Source organism: Hyaena hyaena, unplaced genomic scaffold (genome assembly GCF_003009895.1).
Source record: "Hyaena hyaena isolate Hyena2069 unplaced genomic scaffold, ASM300989v1 scaffold_426, whole genome shotgun sequence".
Taxonomy (NCBI): Eukaryota; Metazoa; Chordata; class Mammalia; order Carnivora; family Hyaenidae; genus Hyaena; species Hyaena hyaena.
Window position 1 is genome coordinate 680,453 of NW_024081061.1, and position 17,330 is coordinate 697,782.

A 17,330-nucleotide genomic window follows, 5' to 3' on the forward strand; every position below is an offset into this window, starting at 1 on the left:
CAGACACCAGCAGGTGACGCTCTAACCCCAAAAGAGCCCATTCTTCGATAGACTACTTTTAAGAAGGGCTCCGGAAGGGGTTGGGCAGGGCTGCCTATCGCATCTCCGCCAGTTAGACTCCTGCTTTCCCGGCTGTGGTGGGGAGATAGTTGCATTCCCCTCAGTTCCAAGAAGAGCGGGCCTGGGTCACCATGGGATAGTCAGTGGAACCTCAGTGTTCCATCCATATTTTGGAAGAGCATGGGCTTCGGACACTGCCTGGGTCAAGTTGAGGAGAAACTCAGGTTGGATCAGGTAAAGGACTGCCAGAAGGAGCGAGCATCCCAGCAGTAGGCTCGTTAGAGAGGGCCCGCGGCTGGCCCTCGGGGCACGGCTGGTGTTGAGGCAGGGGAATGACCCATATGACCTCTATTTTCTTCCTTTCTGGATGGGAGATGGAGAGCGGGGCTGCCCGCCACAGCTGACCCAGGAAGGTGCCTGACCTGGTGACGCGGGGACGCTCTGGTAATTCTCGATCTTGCCAGCAGAGGGAAGCAGACAGCCTGCTGGGCTTCGCAAGGCTACCCTCCCAGCCCGGAGCTCGCCCTCGCGGGAACTTGCCGCCGGAGGCCTCTCCCAGGGCAGGAGTCCGCGTATTCTGAGTTTCTTAGCTTGCCCTCCTCTCTTCTGCTGGGCTTCATGAAGGCGGCGAGTGGGAGCCGGGAGAGGAACGCGTGGGATGAGGGGAGGGTCAGCTTCAACACGAATTTAGTGCATCCTCTAGCAAAGCCTCTTCTTCCTTGGCCCTCAGTAACCGGGATGGGATCTGGCGGCAACTCTAATCTTTGGTGCTCCAGCTTCCTGGTGTTATCTCTCCAAGGAAAAGGATTTGGGGAGCAGAGGGGATCCTCTCTCTAACCTTCATGACCTAGGCCCGGAGGGTCAGCTGGGCCTCCGGAAGCAGGGTAGTGCCCACCCCTTAGCAATCTGGCCAGTTCCTGGCATCCTCCTGGACGGGCTCCCGGAGGCCCACAAAGGCCTTCAGACAAAGTTCTGGGCCAGGCTTTGCCTGTGCCCTGGGCCCGCAGCCGGCTGGCTCTAGGCACTGCAAGTCCCTGGCACTTCCTACGGGTTTTTGTCCACTAGTCCAGGACCAGTGCTGGGAGGGCGCTTTTTGCTTGGGGGTGGGGTAGGACAGGCAACTCTCAGAGCTGAGCAACTCCCTTGTCCTTTTCCCCCTGCCCATGACCTTGCTCTCCTCCAGGACCCCTTCCCCCACCTCCCGCTTGCTCAGGCTGTGTCCTTTCCCCACTTGTCCTTCTCATGGCTCTAAATCCCGATCTTTGCCATCCTCAGGTCCTGCTTATTTCCTACCGCTCATTTCTTCATCCCTCCATTTATTCAACAAGTATTTATTGAGCTCTGACAATGCTCCAGGCCCTTGCCAGACGTTCGGAATCCGGCCATAACAAGACACAGTTCCTGTCTTTTTTGGAGTTTACCGTCCAGGGAGATAGTAGGTAGGAGCCTAGTAAAACTCATACCCAAAACTTGATTCCATTGTGTGATAACTGGAGCAAAGCAGATTGGAGTGAAGCCCGCTCCAGGAAGCTCTACTTACAGGGGTGTTTCCCCTGAGAAGTCATCTGATAGGCTGTGAGCTGTGGAGGGCTGGACTTCATCTTGGGCCTGCTCCTCCTCCTCCCAGGGCCTGGCTCACAGGCATGCAGTAGGTGCTCAGTAAATGTTGGTTGAACACAGGGATGAATCATCAGTCTCATGGGCAGGGGCTGTCCAGTGAGAATGGCATTTCCTCCCCACAGCTCCTTTCAGCTAACCTAGGAGTCATGGTAATGCTGGGGATGGTACAGGTAAGATCCTGAGGTCCCAAGGATTCCGTCCTATGCTTCTGTGGCTTCCTGCCGAGCTCCTCACCACACAGCTTCCCTACCTCGGGCTCTGTAAGGGTCCCATGGCCCATGCATGGGTTTGTCCGTGACCTCTCATTCATCCATTCCTTGGCTCTGTCACCGTTTGGGTGCCTGCGGTATGTTGGTCCTGGACTCTGGAAGAAGTGGGGACCTGGAAAAAAGAGGGTCCTTTCTTTCATGGACCATCCAGTGGAGACAGTAATTGCACAGCACAATGCATGCTGTGATAGGGGAAGATGATGGTGCTGTGTGAGCCTGGAGGGGTGTTTGCTCAGTCTGGGGCACCTCTTCACAGAGGCCTCCTCTGGCCATCTGGTTTAAGGAGCTCCCACTCTTCTAGCTAGGTGCTTTCACACCCCCATCCCCCCCGCCCCCGGAGTACTTTTTAGTATCTGCAGTTACCTTCCTTCTTTATCTGTTGGTGTGTTCATTCAGTGCTTTACTGAGTGCCTGCTATGTGTCAGACCATGTTCTAGGCCCTGGGCATATAGAAGTGAAAGAACAAATTTCCTCCCCTCCTGCTTGTGGTCTAGTGATGATAGTGGTGGTAGGAAGATGAACCATAACCAGAATAAGGAAGTGGGCATGTAGTATGTAAATACATGTTATGGAGGAAACAGAGGCAGGCAAAGGGAAGACTGGTTGTATTTTAGGCAGACAGCTAAAGGGAGTGTGGGGTGTTTTAAGCAGAGGGAATGGCAAGTGCAAAGGCCCTGAGGTGGGACTGTGCCTGGTGTGTTAGAGGATCAATGGGGAGGACACTGTAGCTGGAGAGGAGTAAGGTCAGAGAGGTGGGAGGGCCCAGATCATGTAGGACTTTGTAGCCATTGTGTAACTTTGCTTTAACTCATATTGACGTGAGAGCCATTTGAAGATTTTGAGCAGAGGAGTCACATGATCTGCTTACATTTAACAGGATCCCTTTGGCTGCGGTGTTGGGAATGTCAGTGGTGGGGTTGGGTGCAAGCAGGGAGACCAGTTAGGAGGCTACAGTAATAATCCAGGTGAGAGGGGATGGTGAGTGCAGCCAGGTGGTGGCACTGGAGCTGGTGAGCAGTGGCCAATTTGAGACATCGTTTGAAAGTAGATCCCACGGGGTTCTTTGAGGTATGGCCTGTGGAGTGTGAGAGAGAGAGCCAAGGATGATGCTCGGGTTTGGGCCTGAGCTCATAGAAGGAAGACAGTGGTGTCTAGAGAGGCGAAGACAGGTCACTTTCAGTTGTGATCACTTAGAGCTGCTCTTTGCACATCGTAGTGGAGCCCTCAGGTCAGCTGTTGGGGATGAGGGTCTGACCTGAGCCGGAAGAGGTTTGGGCTGGAGAATCACACAGGCTCTTTGAAGTTTAGAGTTTAGATGCTCTTTGAAGCCAGGGGGTTCACCACGGAGGAGGGAGGTGGAAAAGAAGACAGATGACTGAGGTATTTGGGAGTTAGGGAGGGGAGGAGGAACAAAGAAGGGCGAGAATGTACAGCCAGGGATATGGGAGGGCAGTATGAGTCATGGAAGTCAGTAGGAGGAACTCTCTTTTTTTTTCTTTTTTCTTTCTTTCTTTCTTTCTTTTTTTTTTTTTTTACAAATAGTTTATTGTCAAATTAGTTTCCACATAACACCCAGTGCTCATCCCCACAAGTGCCCCCCTCCATGCCCATCTCCCCCCTCCTCCCCACATCCATCAGTCCTCAGTTTGTTTCTCAGCATTCAAGAGTCTCTCATGGTTTGCCTCTCTCCCTTTCCCCCACCATTTCCCCCCTTCTTCTCCCCCTTGTTCCTCAGTTCAGTTCAAGGAGGAACTCTTTCAAGGAGGAGGGTGATCACATGTGTCAACTCTTGCCAATAAGTTAAGATGAGGTGTGAGAATTGACTTTTGGATTTGACATCATAGCAGTCACTACGGATCAGGCCCCAGTCAGTCTATCTAGACCCTTTGTACAAATATGAGAAAGAGGCCCCTCTGGGGGGGCCTGATGAGCAGGCACGCAGAAGGGAGACACCTAGGCATAGCATGGTGAGAGGACAGCAAGCTGGATTTCAGATACCCCTCATAGGTACCCCTCAGCAAATCTTCTCCTGTCTCCACGCCTTGTGCCTTTGTGCAGTGCCCATCCTGTACATCTGTACTCAGCAGCTGTGTCGGTGACCTTGATGAGCAGTGTCAGTGGCATGAGAGTGGATGAGGGGATGAGAGTCGGATTGGAGTGAGTTCAAGAGAGAAGGGGAGAGAAATTGGAGAGTGTGGACAACTTCTTCAAGGAACTTTGCTGTAATGGGGAAAAAGAAATGGCACAGTAGTGGAGGGGCTGGAGAGTTGAGAGGAATTAGCCAAGAGAGAGTGAGTGTAGAGAAGGCATCTTACATCCTGCATCAGCATAAGCAAAGTGAGGTTATTAGAAACGAGTGGGGCGTGTAAGGGTGGATGAGTCCTAGAACAGGCCCTTTAAGGTGGGAGGTGTCAGGAGAGGCCCTGACAGGTGCGCTGGGGCCTTTGTCTTGGAGGCACATGGGCAAGGGCAGCTTGACTGGGGGCACAGTAGGGGTTCACTGAGTACTCCAGTGTTGGCCTGGGGAATCTCTACCCAGCCTCTCCCCCTCTGGCCTCAGTCCACTAGCTGGAAGATGGGTGTTTTCTCTAGGCCAAGCCTCCTCTGGATCCATATCCCTTCCTCCTGGTGCTAGGTCTCAGGTTCTGGCCTCTTCTCCTCCCTTGATTCCCCACTCTGCTCAGGCTGAGGAAGAGGAGGCCCTGCCTGGGTCTAGGGAGGCAGGAGGTCAGGTAGAGGCCTCACCGTGGCAGAGGCTGTGGTGGGCTAAGTGGATTGGGAAGTGGGCCCCTTCCTCCTGTGAGCCTCCAGCACCTGCCTTCCTGAGACTCATCTTCAGGAGGGTGGGGGGAGGTGGGGAGGAACAAGGAGAAGTCACTTGGAGGAAGGGGGAGAAGCTGTTGATTCCTTTTTCCCTGGAGGGATGCTGAGGAATACATTGCAATTTGGCTGTTGGGTGGGGAGATGCTGACCCTGTTCTCTTTTAAGAGGCAAAAGCAGCTACACAAAATAATAACAATAACCCCCTCTCCTGTGTCCACTGCACCCACAGCACTCTCTCACACAGAGGCCATCTGTGGCCTTGTGACAGCCCTTTGAGCTCGTTCCACTTCTCATGGGCAAGTGAGACTCCGGGAGGGGATATTGCTCCCATGGTCACACAGCCCGGTAACAGCAGGGGTCACATTAGAACCCAGGTCTCTGGCCCCGGCTTATTCAGGCCCAGTGCCACAGGCTCCCGCAGCTGCCGATGACAGGGAACAGACCCAGGCCAGGGACTAGGTGTTGTGTGCCTGATGAAGTGTAGAGGCAGCAATATCTCCCTCCCTACCTCCCTCCATCCTTGCCTTCCACATATGTTTATCAGGTGTGTTAGATACTCAGCATACATTGTGAAGAAGGAAGACGTTGCCTTCAGAGGGATCACGTCCATCTAGGTGGACAGAGAGTAACTAATTCATTCCTTGAGTGAGTCACTCAGTACAGCTGGAGTAGCCACAGCCTGGTGGGTGCATCTGTGCACCAGGTCTTGGGTGGGTGGGCACTGAGCATATCGGCTCCTTTTATCCCTAACCCTGCCACACAAGAAGGGGGCTATTACCATCCTTTTTGGGTGGTTGAGGAAGTGGAAGCTCAGAAACGTTGTCGAGGTGTGACTTGAGGTCATGGGTCCTGAACATGGGAAATATGGAAGCAAAGCCCTGTCACCTCTCTTTCACCCCCAATTCCTGTTGGTTGCTGCCCATCAGGTAGCAGAGGGCAGGAGATGAGAGGGCATATTCCCTCTATGCCCTTCAAGAAGGTTCTGGGCACTTGGAGTAGAGTGGCCTCTTTGTTTCTAGGCTCTATGGGAATCTCCTAGGGTTTGATGGGCGGTGAAGGGGTGTGGCCTGAGTGCCTTCTCAGTTGCCAAGCTGTGTCCATAGGCTCTGACCTCCTGGGATCTTAAGCAAGTGGCTAGTGCTTTGGGAGCCTCAGTTTTCTGATCTGTAAAATGGTTTGCAGGATTGTTCTGAGGTTAAATATTACACATGGAAAACATTTAATGTGGACTTTGGCACATGGTAGCTGTACGGTTAATAACGGAAGTGTTCCATGGTTGACGAAACCCCAGCTCCATCCGTGGCCCAGCTTGAAGGTGGAGGAGACTCATCACAACTTAGCCTCTGCATCTCCAATTATGGCCACTCTGCACAGCTTAGATACCCCTCATAGGTACCCCTCAGCAAATCTTCTCCTGTCTCTCACCCTCTGCTCCCTAAGAAGAGAGCCCCTAACTGTGTGTGTGTGGATAGGTGGAAACAAGATCAGAGAAAGCTTCTTGGAGGAAGGGGCATTTAAGAAGGGATCTGAGGACTGAGTAGGAGTTCATTGAGCACAGCATGCTCAATGCCTGATCAGGCAGAGTTTGGAACACCTGCAAAGGTCTGGAGATGGGGAGGAGCTGAGTGTAGTGAACAGCCCCTGGGGGCTGGGGTGGAAAGAAAGTTGTGGAAAGTGGCCTCTTGTGGTAGGGCTGACTCTAACCTGATCTCTCTTTTTAGTGGGACTGGGCCTGCTCATCCCTCCTCCCCCCAGTTTCTGGTGTCTCTAGATTCCTATGGGTGGGGGCCCTTTATTACCCATCTCAAAGGTGGAATCTTGCCCCGCAGAAGCCTCACCGCTAGGAAGTTCTTCTTGGTGTCTAGCCCAGGTGCATTACTGTCACCCTTCTTTAGAGCTAGGGTCCTGGGAGGAGGTCTTTAAGCTGTTGACCAGCATGGGGAGTGGGGGTGAGGGGACTGCGGGTCAGGTCCCTTGGTAGATGGTTTTCAAAGCCCAGAGCATCTATATCTCTTCACCTAGGCAGCCTCCTCCTGACCTGATGCTGGGAGTCTGAATTCTTGATTGGACCCACTTTTCCTCTCTCCTTCCCTCAGGGTCTCTCCCCTTTGTCTCATCTTCTGTCCTAAGCACCTCTACTCTACCCATACCCCAGTTTTGTCTGTCCCTCTGTCTGTCTCAATAGGTAGGTAAGTAGATAGGACAGGCTCAGTTTACCCATCTCTGAGATGGTCCATCTTGTTCCTTGTCCAGGTAGAGTCTCCCTGGGCTTGTGTGGGGAGCGGAGGGCAAAGAGTTAGCAGAGGAACAGACCTCCGGAGCAGGGCAAGAACCTGTTCCCTCCTTTACCTGGAGGAGGGCTGAGCCCATCCTGGGGACTCCAGGTCTGGCGCTGAGGCTGAGAGGGTCTTGGCGCGGAGGCGGTGGTTGGGTCTGACCCAGCGTTGGAGGACTGCTGGGGCCCAGCTGGGAGAGGTGGGGGGGGGGGGCGGAACCTCGCAGAGCTCCCCTCCCCCACGTTCTTAAAGGGCCGGGCGCGGGGCTGAGCGGGAAGTGGCCGGCCGCACCGTCCCAGGCCGGGTCCCAGCACACAGTGGGGACCTGGGAGTTGGAGGCGTGGCAAGCGCGGGCCGCCGGAGTGGCTGCTGTCACCTCCGGCTCCGGCTCGGCTCCTGCCCGCCCGCCTGCAGTACCCCCGCCCTTCTCCGCCCTTCCCGCTCCTCCCTCCCTCCCTCCCTCCTTCTCTCCTTCCTTCCCTCCCTCCAGCCGTCCGTCCCCCCATCTCTGCTCAGCTTCTCCACAGCCTCAGCTCCGACACCTGAAGGGACCGAGGCGGGCACAGGGAGTCCCGACAGGCGGCAGCGGAGTGGGACGGTCAGTCCAGCGGAGGCCTCCGCATGGCCCCACCGTGAGGGACCGGACCCAGCGACTGGGACCCTGAGCGGTGAGTGGGGCCGCGGGGCCACTTGGTCCCAGGGCCCTCGTTCCCCGGGACCCCGCCCCTCCCAAAGTCGGGTTGGGGGCCAGAGGAGGATGCTGGGGGGGAACGCGAGCCGGGTGGCGGGCGCCGCCCTCCGCCCTCCATGCCCGCCTGGGTCTGCTAACAAAGCTGCATTTTGAGATCAATTCTGTGGCGGCTGGAGCATCCGAAGGATACGGTTGTCATGGAGATGGGGCCGTGAGAGGAAAGCCGGGGGGGATGGCCGGGTCTGGGCCAGGCAGTGGGGGCGCAGCTCCAGAACCCCAGGCCAGCTTGCAGGGCCAGCCGGCCCAGTTGCCCTCTGGGCTCTGCCTCCTGATCCCCCCCCCCTTTTGTATAATCTGAGATACACGTGTGCGTTGATGGGGTGCCAGTGGCAGCTTGGTGGCAGGGGACCCAGGGTGTTGGATGGTTGCCGGGGCCTGCTGGCAGCTACCTTTACCACGGAGCAGCTTTGAGGATTTATTTCTGTTTCCAGTTTCCTAACTTTGACAGCCTGGCTTGGCCGCCAGGCCTTCTCAGCTCTGGACTCTGCTGCTGTAACAGGGGCTTACATGGGGGCGTGGCAGGCAGTGGGCAAGGCTGAGAAGGCACATAATGGCCGTGGCAGCCGCAGGGAGGGAGGGGTCCTTAGAGCCTGCTGCTGGGGCTGGGGTGGGGCAGGGAATCCAGATGTGGGGACCACCCTGCCCAGCTGGCTTCCTCCTAAGAAGAGGTATTCTGACTCTTGCTGTCCCTGGAGGATCTGGGGACTCGCTGAATCAGAACTGGAGACATTGTCTCCAGACAGGCTCAGGGGGCCACTGCCCCAGCCTCCCCCTTTGTCTTGGGGCCATCTTGGGGGGGGGGCCTGGGAGAGAATTAGGGACAGGAGCACCAGCCACAATGGAAATGGGTCTGAGATTTCTGGCAGCCTCAGGATAAGCCAGGCTGAGCTTGTTGGGTGGGTGAAGGGGGTTGGGGAAAGCAGGGAGAGGGCTCAGGGTTTGGCCAGGGCAGATGGGCAGTCTGGGTCTAGGGGGAGGCATTTGAACTTTCCTAGGCTCCCCAGCTCCTTCCAGACCCTGGAAACAAGAGCTGCTTAATTAGGGCGGTGGGGAGGTGGTTCTCAGGCAGCTTGAGGGAGAGTGGGTAAGGGGCATTGTGACTACCTCCACGCCCAACCCCTAGCCCTGGGCAAATACAGTCATTCTTCTACCCCCTTAGGTGGTGAGCCCTACTTCCCAGGGAAGGTACAAGTTCTGTGACCTGGGATCTCTGAATCAGTAAAATGGGCCATCTGCCTTCCCCTACTCACCTCATATCTCTGGAGGAGAGACCAGCTCACTCGAGAGTCCCCTATGGGGAAATATACTGACCGGACGGAGAGGGAGGGCTCTGAGGGGGCACATTACCTCACCGAGCTTCCAAGCTTCTGTATATTGAGCACTACCAAGGGCTAAGTACTCTCATACACACAACCACCTTTAGAGGGTTGTACTATTATTCCCACTTTGTGGAGGTGGATACTGAAGCTCAGGGAAAAGTTGCTTGTTCAAAGACACTTAATAAATGGCAGAATCAGGATTTGTGCCTGGGCATAACTGTCTGCTGCTGGGACATATGTCCCCAGTCTCATTCTCTTCTTCCCTGAGATACAAGTCAGGAGGGAGGTGTGACTGCGTGCCTGCAGCAAGGAGTGGCCTTGGGGGAAACTGAGGCCATAAGCTAGGGTTTTCTAGAGAGGTGGCATCGAGGCATTCCCATTCAGGACATTTGCTTGCAGGAAAATGACACTGCCTCTCATGACAGAAGATGTTCTAGACATCCTTTGCCAGATGGTCTTTTCCAGGAAAATCTGTTTTGAGCGCATCTTGTGTCTGGGCCTCCATATTTAGCCTCGCTCCTCACACAGGAGGATACACTCAGACTGTCGCCCTATGAGGGGTGTGTGGGGAGGGGGAGTGGTGAGCCTGGACCAGCCCTGGCTTCTCGCCACAGCTCAGGCAGAGGTAGGGCAGGGCTGCTTTACTGGTCTCCCTGGGACCTGACTGTTTCCTCAGAGCTCTTGTCCTTCTAAGGGGGTTTGCTCACAGGTAAGTCTTTCTTGGGGTCTGATCCATGGTGAGCCATTCAGGGCTGTGCCTGCCTGGCCCCGATGGGCTCTAGCGTCCAGCTTGTGGCCCGCTGGCATGCCAGACAGCCCCTCTCACTCCTGCCCAGGCAGGCAGTGCTTTGACTTCCCTCTTGGGAGTGTCTCCCTTCCCTCCCTTCCTTCCCCCCTACCTTTTTGCCTTGTCACACCTGGTAGTACAATGAACACCCACCTATACACCCTTCACCCAGAGAGCTAGAGACCTGGATTTGCCAGTTGTTGACGTTTTACCCACATTTGTTTTCCTCTCTTCTGTGAACATTTTCAAAGTAAGTTGCAGACATCATAACACTTCACCTGTGGATAATGCAGCATGAATTTCCTGAGACAAGGACGTTTTTCTACATAATGACTATATATTGCCATACTCAAGAAGTTTGACAATGATACAATTTAACCTATTATGTAATCCATATTCAAATTTCGCCAGTTGTACCAGTATGCAGCTCCTTTATAGCTGTTTTAAAAACAAGTTTTGATCAAGGATCACACGTTGCATTTAGTTACATCTCCTTAGTCTCCTTTAATCTGTAAAGGAGTCTCTTTTAAACATTTTTTAAAAGTCTTTTTTAACATTGTCAATTTTAAAGAGCCCAGGTCAGTCTTCCTGTAAAATGTCCCACATTCTGAATTTGTCTCGTGGCTTGCCCATGAGTAGATCCACGTTAAACATTTTTTTGGCAAGAATATCCCATAGGTGATGTTTGCCTCCTTCTCATTGCTTCTCATCAGGAGGCAGATGTCGTTCAGCTTGTCCTGTAATAGGCGGTCATCTAAGTTAGGTCACTTGGCCAAGGAGTCCCTTTGTTTTACTCCATTCCTTTCTTTTTCCACTTCCAGAAGCTTCATCCATCTGATCATCCACACACCAGGTCAGCAAAACTGACCGAACCAGTACTTCAGACCACATACTGGAGAAGGGTGATTCAGCAGACTTGATGAGGCCTTCGAGGAACTCCCAACCTCAGGGGTGGTGTGGGGGTGAGCCACGACTGGGGCAGAAAGTCGTGTGGGGGCACAAGCGGGGGAGCAGGGATGGAGGGGGGCAAGACAGGAAGAAAGGGGGTGGGGCCCAGAATGTGGGCTGATGAGCTGGCCCTTTCTCCAAGGACACCGGGAGCCACCAAAGGCTTTAGGGAGGGGAGTAACGGGGCAGATGTGTGTGTTGGGAACAGTGTCATGTGTCAGGCATAGGGCATGAGTGGCGGCAATGGAGTTGGTGGGGTGGTGGCCCTGTGGGGCCGGGGTGTGACAGATGGGAGGTGGCCAGAAGGATAAAGGGACATGGAGGAGGCAGGTGGATCGAACTAGAGGTGGGGAGAGCGGTCTTGTGAAGACCTGGGAAGGGTGATGGAGAATGCAGTCTTGAGTATGTATGTGAGGTCCAAGTTACTCTCCAGGTGAGAGGAACAGTGTGTGGGAAGCTCATTTCTCAGGGGCCAGTGGCCACCTGTGGCTACCCTCTCCGAAGCTCATTTTGGAATGAGGGCAAGAGAGGCTACTCATGACACAGCAGGGAACGGGTGGTGGGCTTTCAGGCACCAGCAGGGAAGGGAGTTTGCAGGGGCCACTATAACACTGAGAGTAATCCCTCCTTTGCAGACCCCCAACTCCCTTACCTCATTTTGCTTCTTCGCACTTGCTTGGCAAACCCCCAACCCTGGTTAAATCCCAACACCCAGCATGCTCCATATCTGTACCTGTGCAGCTGAATGGGGCTGAGAAAAACCAGTACCCCGACTGGCCTCACTTGAAGTTCAAAACTTTGAACTTCAGCTGTGTCCTTAGTGCTGTCCAGCAGTCCCACCATGGGTCCTGAGTCCATCCCCACTTCCCCTACATGCTAACCTTTTCATGCTTCTACCCTCAATTCTCCCTCTCAGCTGATGATGCTGCTTCCTACTTCCTGGAGAAAATGGAAGCAATCAAGACTTTCTCAGACTCCAGTGCTACAGTCACCCGTCTACCAGCACCCACATCCCTGCTCTGCCTTCCTCCTGTCGCGGGGGGTGAAGTGTTCCTGCTTCTGGTTAAGGCCACCCCTCTACTTGTGCACTAGATCCTGTCCCCTTGTCCATGCTTGAAGGCATTGCTTTGGCTAGTGTCCCCTCCTACATGATAAGTTCCCCCTGTACTGGATCATTCCACCAGTGGATCCTTCCTGTTGTTTCTTTTATCTTCCAAGGTGGCTCTCCTGTCTTGTGCATTGAGCTACCACAGCCTCTGTCTGTTCCCCTTCATAGCAATACTCCCCAGAAGGGCTGTCTAGACTCCTCATCTCCTGGTTCTTCCCATGCTCTCTTGACTCCACTCCAATTGGGCTTTCAACCCCTTCCACTAACCACTCTTCTCAAGGTCACCACTGACCTCCAAGTTGCCACACTCAGTGGCCAAGTCTCAGTCCTCATCTGAAGCATTTGACACATTCAGTGTCTCCCTCTTCTTGGACTTGCAGGACTTCCATTCCCCTGTTTTCTCCCCACCTTGTGCATTGATCCTAATTCGTTTCCTTCTCCCCCTGCCCACCCAGGGCTCATCGCTTGCACGGCTCACCTTCTTCCTCTCCATTCACTCCTGTGCTGATCTTGTCCAGACCTGTGGCTTTAAATACACCTACCTATGCTACCAGCTCCCACATTTATACCCTCAATTTTGGGTACCTTCCTGAGCTCCAGTAACCTTCTCAGCATCTCAACTGCCATGTCTATCAGACACTTTCAACTCAGCTTGTCCAGAGCTTGTTCAACTCAGCTGACCTCCTGATCTTCCGGCCCAAACCTGTTCCCCTCGGTCTTCCCCATCTGCGGAATGGCAGCTCCATCCTTCCGGGTGCTCGGGGCCCAAGCACTGTTGTCATTCTGGACTCCTTTTTCTCTCCTACCTCATGTACTGCTCATCAAGGGCTGAGGCTTTTACCAGCCACCAGCTCTTCTGTCAGTGGGCAATGGCTGAATAGGAGGGACTCTCTCAAAAATGGGGACAGGGAGGCAATAGTGGAATCGCCCACTACAGCCCATTTCATGCCAGCTGTTTTTGCAGCCTTCATCCAGCCTCAAGGAGACCAAAATCTTTGTTAAGACCGTGTGCTGAAGTCCTAAAGCAGAGACAAGATTGAGCAGAGGAAGGGGAGGGGATGGGGGGGATTGAGCAAGGCTGAGGTTCAGTGGAGCTATAGCATCAAGAGTTTGGGGAGGGGTGGGGGAGAAGGTAACGGGGGAGAAGGTAACAGGGGAGGAGGCAGAGAAGGAAAGGGGCAGATAGAGAATGTGAGGATCTAGGGAGTATGAATTAAAGAAAACTTGGGTCCAGAAAAGGAAGGATGAAGTTTCTTCATGCATCTTTCCTGGCTATTGAGCCAGACTGAGGGGCAGGTGCTCAGTGACTGAGCCCCTCAGATCTGCCCTCAGTGAGCCATGTTAGTGGAGGCAGGATTGACTGGGGGGACTTGCACTTGATCAGTGCATTTTAGCTCTTGGAGTTCAACTCTCATTCTGCAGCCTCCTGAGTCAAATGGAGCTCAAGAAGCAGAGTGAGTCCCAGGTACCCTCTGAAGCTCCAAGAAGACAGAGCAGGGGCCAGCCATGTAACTAGAACAGTGTAGTCCCTTGCAGTCCCAGATAACTGAAGGCTCACCCTGTAGGGAAGTCAGCTGGGAGTAGAGTCCCCAGCCATAAACATGACTTGGGATTTGACAGCAGACATGACTTGCATCATGTTGAGGGCTCTCCAAACCAGCGTGCAGATATGTACAAATGCTGAGCAAAGGAGGGTGCCAAGTGGCCAGGGGATGAGGAGAGAAGCAAGCCAGGAGATGTCAAGGAATGACCTTTGCAAAGCTGGGCTCAGGGTCCCTTGAAAGTCCCAGTGGGCTGTGTGGCTCATGCAGATAAAATGCAAATGGGCAACCAGCCTGGGGGACCTTTGCCTGTCCAATCATGAGAAAGGGGAGACCTTCCGGATGCCCACAACCTAAGGCAAAGCTGGTTCCCCAGGGGCCAAACTGGGAGGAAGAAAGCAGGGTGATGCTGGGCCCCTTAACGACCCTGGATTGGCACCACCTGAAGGGCTTGGGCAACTTTTAAGGGAGGCCCAGCACCCTGGCCCTTGCCCTGCACCTAATAGTGCCCTCGTGCCTTGAGATAGAAAGCCTTGAGATGGCCTGGGGCAGGAGTGTAGGCAGGGCCTGGACTTTAGGGTCCTCACCTGCTTCAGAAAAGGGTAGGGTGCTCTCTCTGGCCCACCTCCTGGGCCCCAAGATTGGAGCCTTTCTCCTGCCTCCACCCTCAAGCTGGGCCTCTGAGGCCCTTGCCTCAGAAGCTGCTCTGACAGGCTTCCAAGGACAGATATCTGCAGGGCCCACTGAATGTCCTGTGCTGCCCTCCTGTGCCTGCCGTCTACAGTGTGGGCAGCTAGCTCTTTCCCCTGCGGGCCTGAGAGAGGGTTCTGGGAAGCACTTGCTTGTGCTCGGCTCTGAGCACCGCACCCTTGCTATCTCCTTCAGTCCTCACTGCAGCCCTGTGAGGCAGGTGCTGTTAGCACCCTGCATTTTATAGAGAAAAGTGCCGAGGCTCTGAGAGGTGAGCAACTTTCCTGAGGTCACACAGCTTGTGGGTAGCAGAGCTGGGATTTGCAGGCAGATCTTTCTGACTGTACAGTTAGGACACCGACCCACTGTCCTGGACTCCTACTCTGAGGCACCTGTTGCTGCATGAGATGCTCCAACTTGGGAAGACCATGTAGGTTTAGAGGGATTAGGGTAACTCTGGGGAATAGAGGCAGGGAAATTTCCAAGGATCCTGGGTAGACATCACCTTTATTTTATCCTGATTACATCCCCTGCCCCAAGCAGTTGGGTCATTGAAGAGGCCCATGACCAGGCTAATCTGTGACTAGAGACAGTACTTAGAGCTCTGACCTCCAGGCCCCTTGTCTGACAGAGGCTTGGGGAGAGCATGGTGAGCATGGCGGACCAGGGACCCCCCAAGTAGGGGTCTTCCTATAAGCTTCCTGCTGCTCTTACTGTCAGCGGCCCAGTAGAGTCATGTGGAGTCCTGGAGTGCCCAGGCCTGGTCTAGCACAGGCCCTGTGAATGTCATGAAGCTCAATTGGCCAAAGTCTGTTCTGAGCACTTATTATACACCAGCTCTTTTCATTGATCATCTTATTTAATTGTTCCTGTGTGTGTGTGTGTGTGTGTGTGTGAGAGAGAGAGAGAGAGAGAGAGAGAGAGAGAGAGAGAGAGGGAGAGAGAGACTGTCCCAGCCCATGTGCTAAAATCTGGATGGGCTAGGGAGTCAGTGTAGTAGGAGTTTGGGGAAGGGCAGTGGGACATTAGGAGGGTATTCAGAGTGAGCTCCCAAGGGGCAGAGAATAGCTCTGAGACTGAAACGTTTCCAGCCTTTTTTTCCCTCCCTTGCAAGGAGGCTTTTCTGGGAACCTCTCTGAGTGTCCAATGTCAGAGGTGGGAGGTCTTTCAAGACTATCCCATTTGGGGTTCATGCCCAGGGCATATGGATGGGCTTTAGGAGTGTGGGAGCCTCTCAAAAATACTCAAATGTTGTGCACATATGTGAGTCTGTCTGGGTGGGATCCACAGCTCTGTCAAATATTCAAAGAAGTCCAAGACTTGGAAATGGTTAGGAATCTCTCACGTATGTGGGGAAATGAGGCCAGAGAAGGGTTTCATTTGTCCAAATTCCCCTAGCACATTAGAGGCAAAGCCTGGTTCTCAGATTTGCCTGTACAGTGACATTCCAGAATTATTTTCTCTGATCCTTCTCCCTTCTTCATCTACCCTGCCTGGGCTCTAAGTATCCTTGGACATTCCACAGGCTCCTAGAGTTGGCCTGTCCTGGGTTCCCCCACCTCAGCTCTGCCTACTGTGTCCCCATTTCCACCAAATAGGCCTGGACTTGCCTATCTCCTCCCAAACTCACCCAGCCACCTGAAGCTGCTGGATGTGGCTGTGGTCACTATGAGTGGGGGTGTTCCCATCTCCCTGCCCAACCTGGGTTGTCCCTTTTCTGCTCCTGGTTTCTCCCAAAGTAGAAAGATTTCAAACCCAGTCGTCCATTGATGTAGTTCTAGCTGCCCTGAACCTAGCCCCTAGGCATGTAGGGTCCTCATCTCCATCTCATCACCTGAGGGCATTGCCTCATGTGTGACTGCCCAGCTGCCCTCCTGTGTGTGTATGTATGCACGCACGCATGTATGTATGTGCCCAGAAGTCATATGCTTGTTCACAGACGTACACACAGGCATCAGGACCCATGCATTCTCCCTCAGTCTCATAGAGCATGTTGGGCCCTGGAAGCCTTCTTGCTGAGCCCCCTTCTCCAGACCTTTCCTTGGGTCCCTGGCTTGGATCTCTGCCTGGAAGTCACCACACAAGGTCATTCCTGTGATAGTCCAGTATCATTCCATGCAGAACGCTAGCCTTGCCACTTTCTAGTTTGTGGTCCTGTGCATGTTCCTCAAATTCTTTTAGCTTCTCCTTTTATAACAGTGATGATGATAATCTCCAGTTCTTCATTCACCAAACATTTAAAACAGTGCCCACTGTTTGCCAGGCATGGTGCTAGGCTCTGGGGGGAGACAGCGAATATGACACAGCTCCCACCCTCCTGAACTTACATCCTAGTGAGGGAGATGGGCAAGAAATAAGGAAACAAATAGAAAAAGGAGTTTTGGTTCTGTTAAGGGATGCTCAGCAGATAAAATGCTCCATGAAGGAGTGTGAGAGGGCAGGGTGGTAAGAGAAGGCCTCTCTGAGGAGGCAGCGTTGGAGTTGAGCCCTAAGTGACAGAAGAGGCAGTCATTTAGAGATCTAGGGAAAGAGCATTCTAGGCCAAGGGTACAGCTGGTGCAAGGGCCCTGAGGTGGAAATGAGCTCAGGGAGCAGAAAGAAGGCCAATGTGGCTGATGGCATGGGGGATGGGGAGAGGGCAGTGAACCAGCTTAGGCAGGCCTTTTTAGGCCATGCTGAGGAGGATGAATTCTAATCAGAGAGCAATGGGAACTATCGGAGGGTTATGAGTGAGGGGGGGGGGTATACTGTGGTTTGTGTTTTTAGAGGTCATTCCAGCTGCCATGGGGAAAGTGAGGAGGGGGACAGGGTTGTCTTAGGTGCAGCTGAGACCCAGAAAGTGACTAGTTTGGCATTTAACCCTGGCCCAGCCAGTGTTCCACTGACATCATGGATCCACCTTAGGTTGGAGCTCAAAAAGATGCTGCCAAGCCCAAGGTCATCTCAAGGGCAGTGAGGAGCAGGAGCCCTTGCTTGGAGCAGGGTCTGGTTTATGCTGAGCGAGAATGCAGGGGATCTAACCACTGCCAGCTTGTCATTTTCAGGCTTCTGCCTGGGATCGGTGCCCTGTGGCCCAGCTGTGCTAACTCTCTTGCTCTTGCCAGCAGGGCTAGAGATGGGAGGGTCATTGCTTTGGGT

General features: G+C 53.8%; 1 protein-coding gene across 1 annotated transcript in view; it reads left to right on the forward strand.

Moving 5' to 3' along the window:
• Positions 1-210: 210 nt before the first annotated feature.
• The window catches only part of PSD2 (pleckstrin and Sec7 domain containing 2), a 57,419-nt gene continuing 40,299 nt past the window's right edge, over positions 211-17,330 (forward strand). Inside the window, exons 1-2 of the mRNA XM_039252708.1 lie at positions 211-294; positions 7,565-7,716. The gene's annotated coding sequence lies outside the window, so the exon portion shown is untranslated. The remainder of the gene's footprint in view (positions 295-7,564; positions 7,717-17,330) is intronic.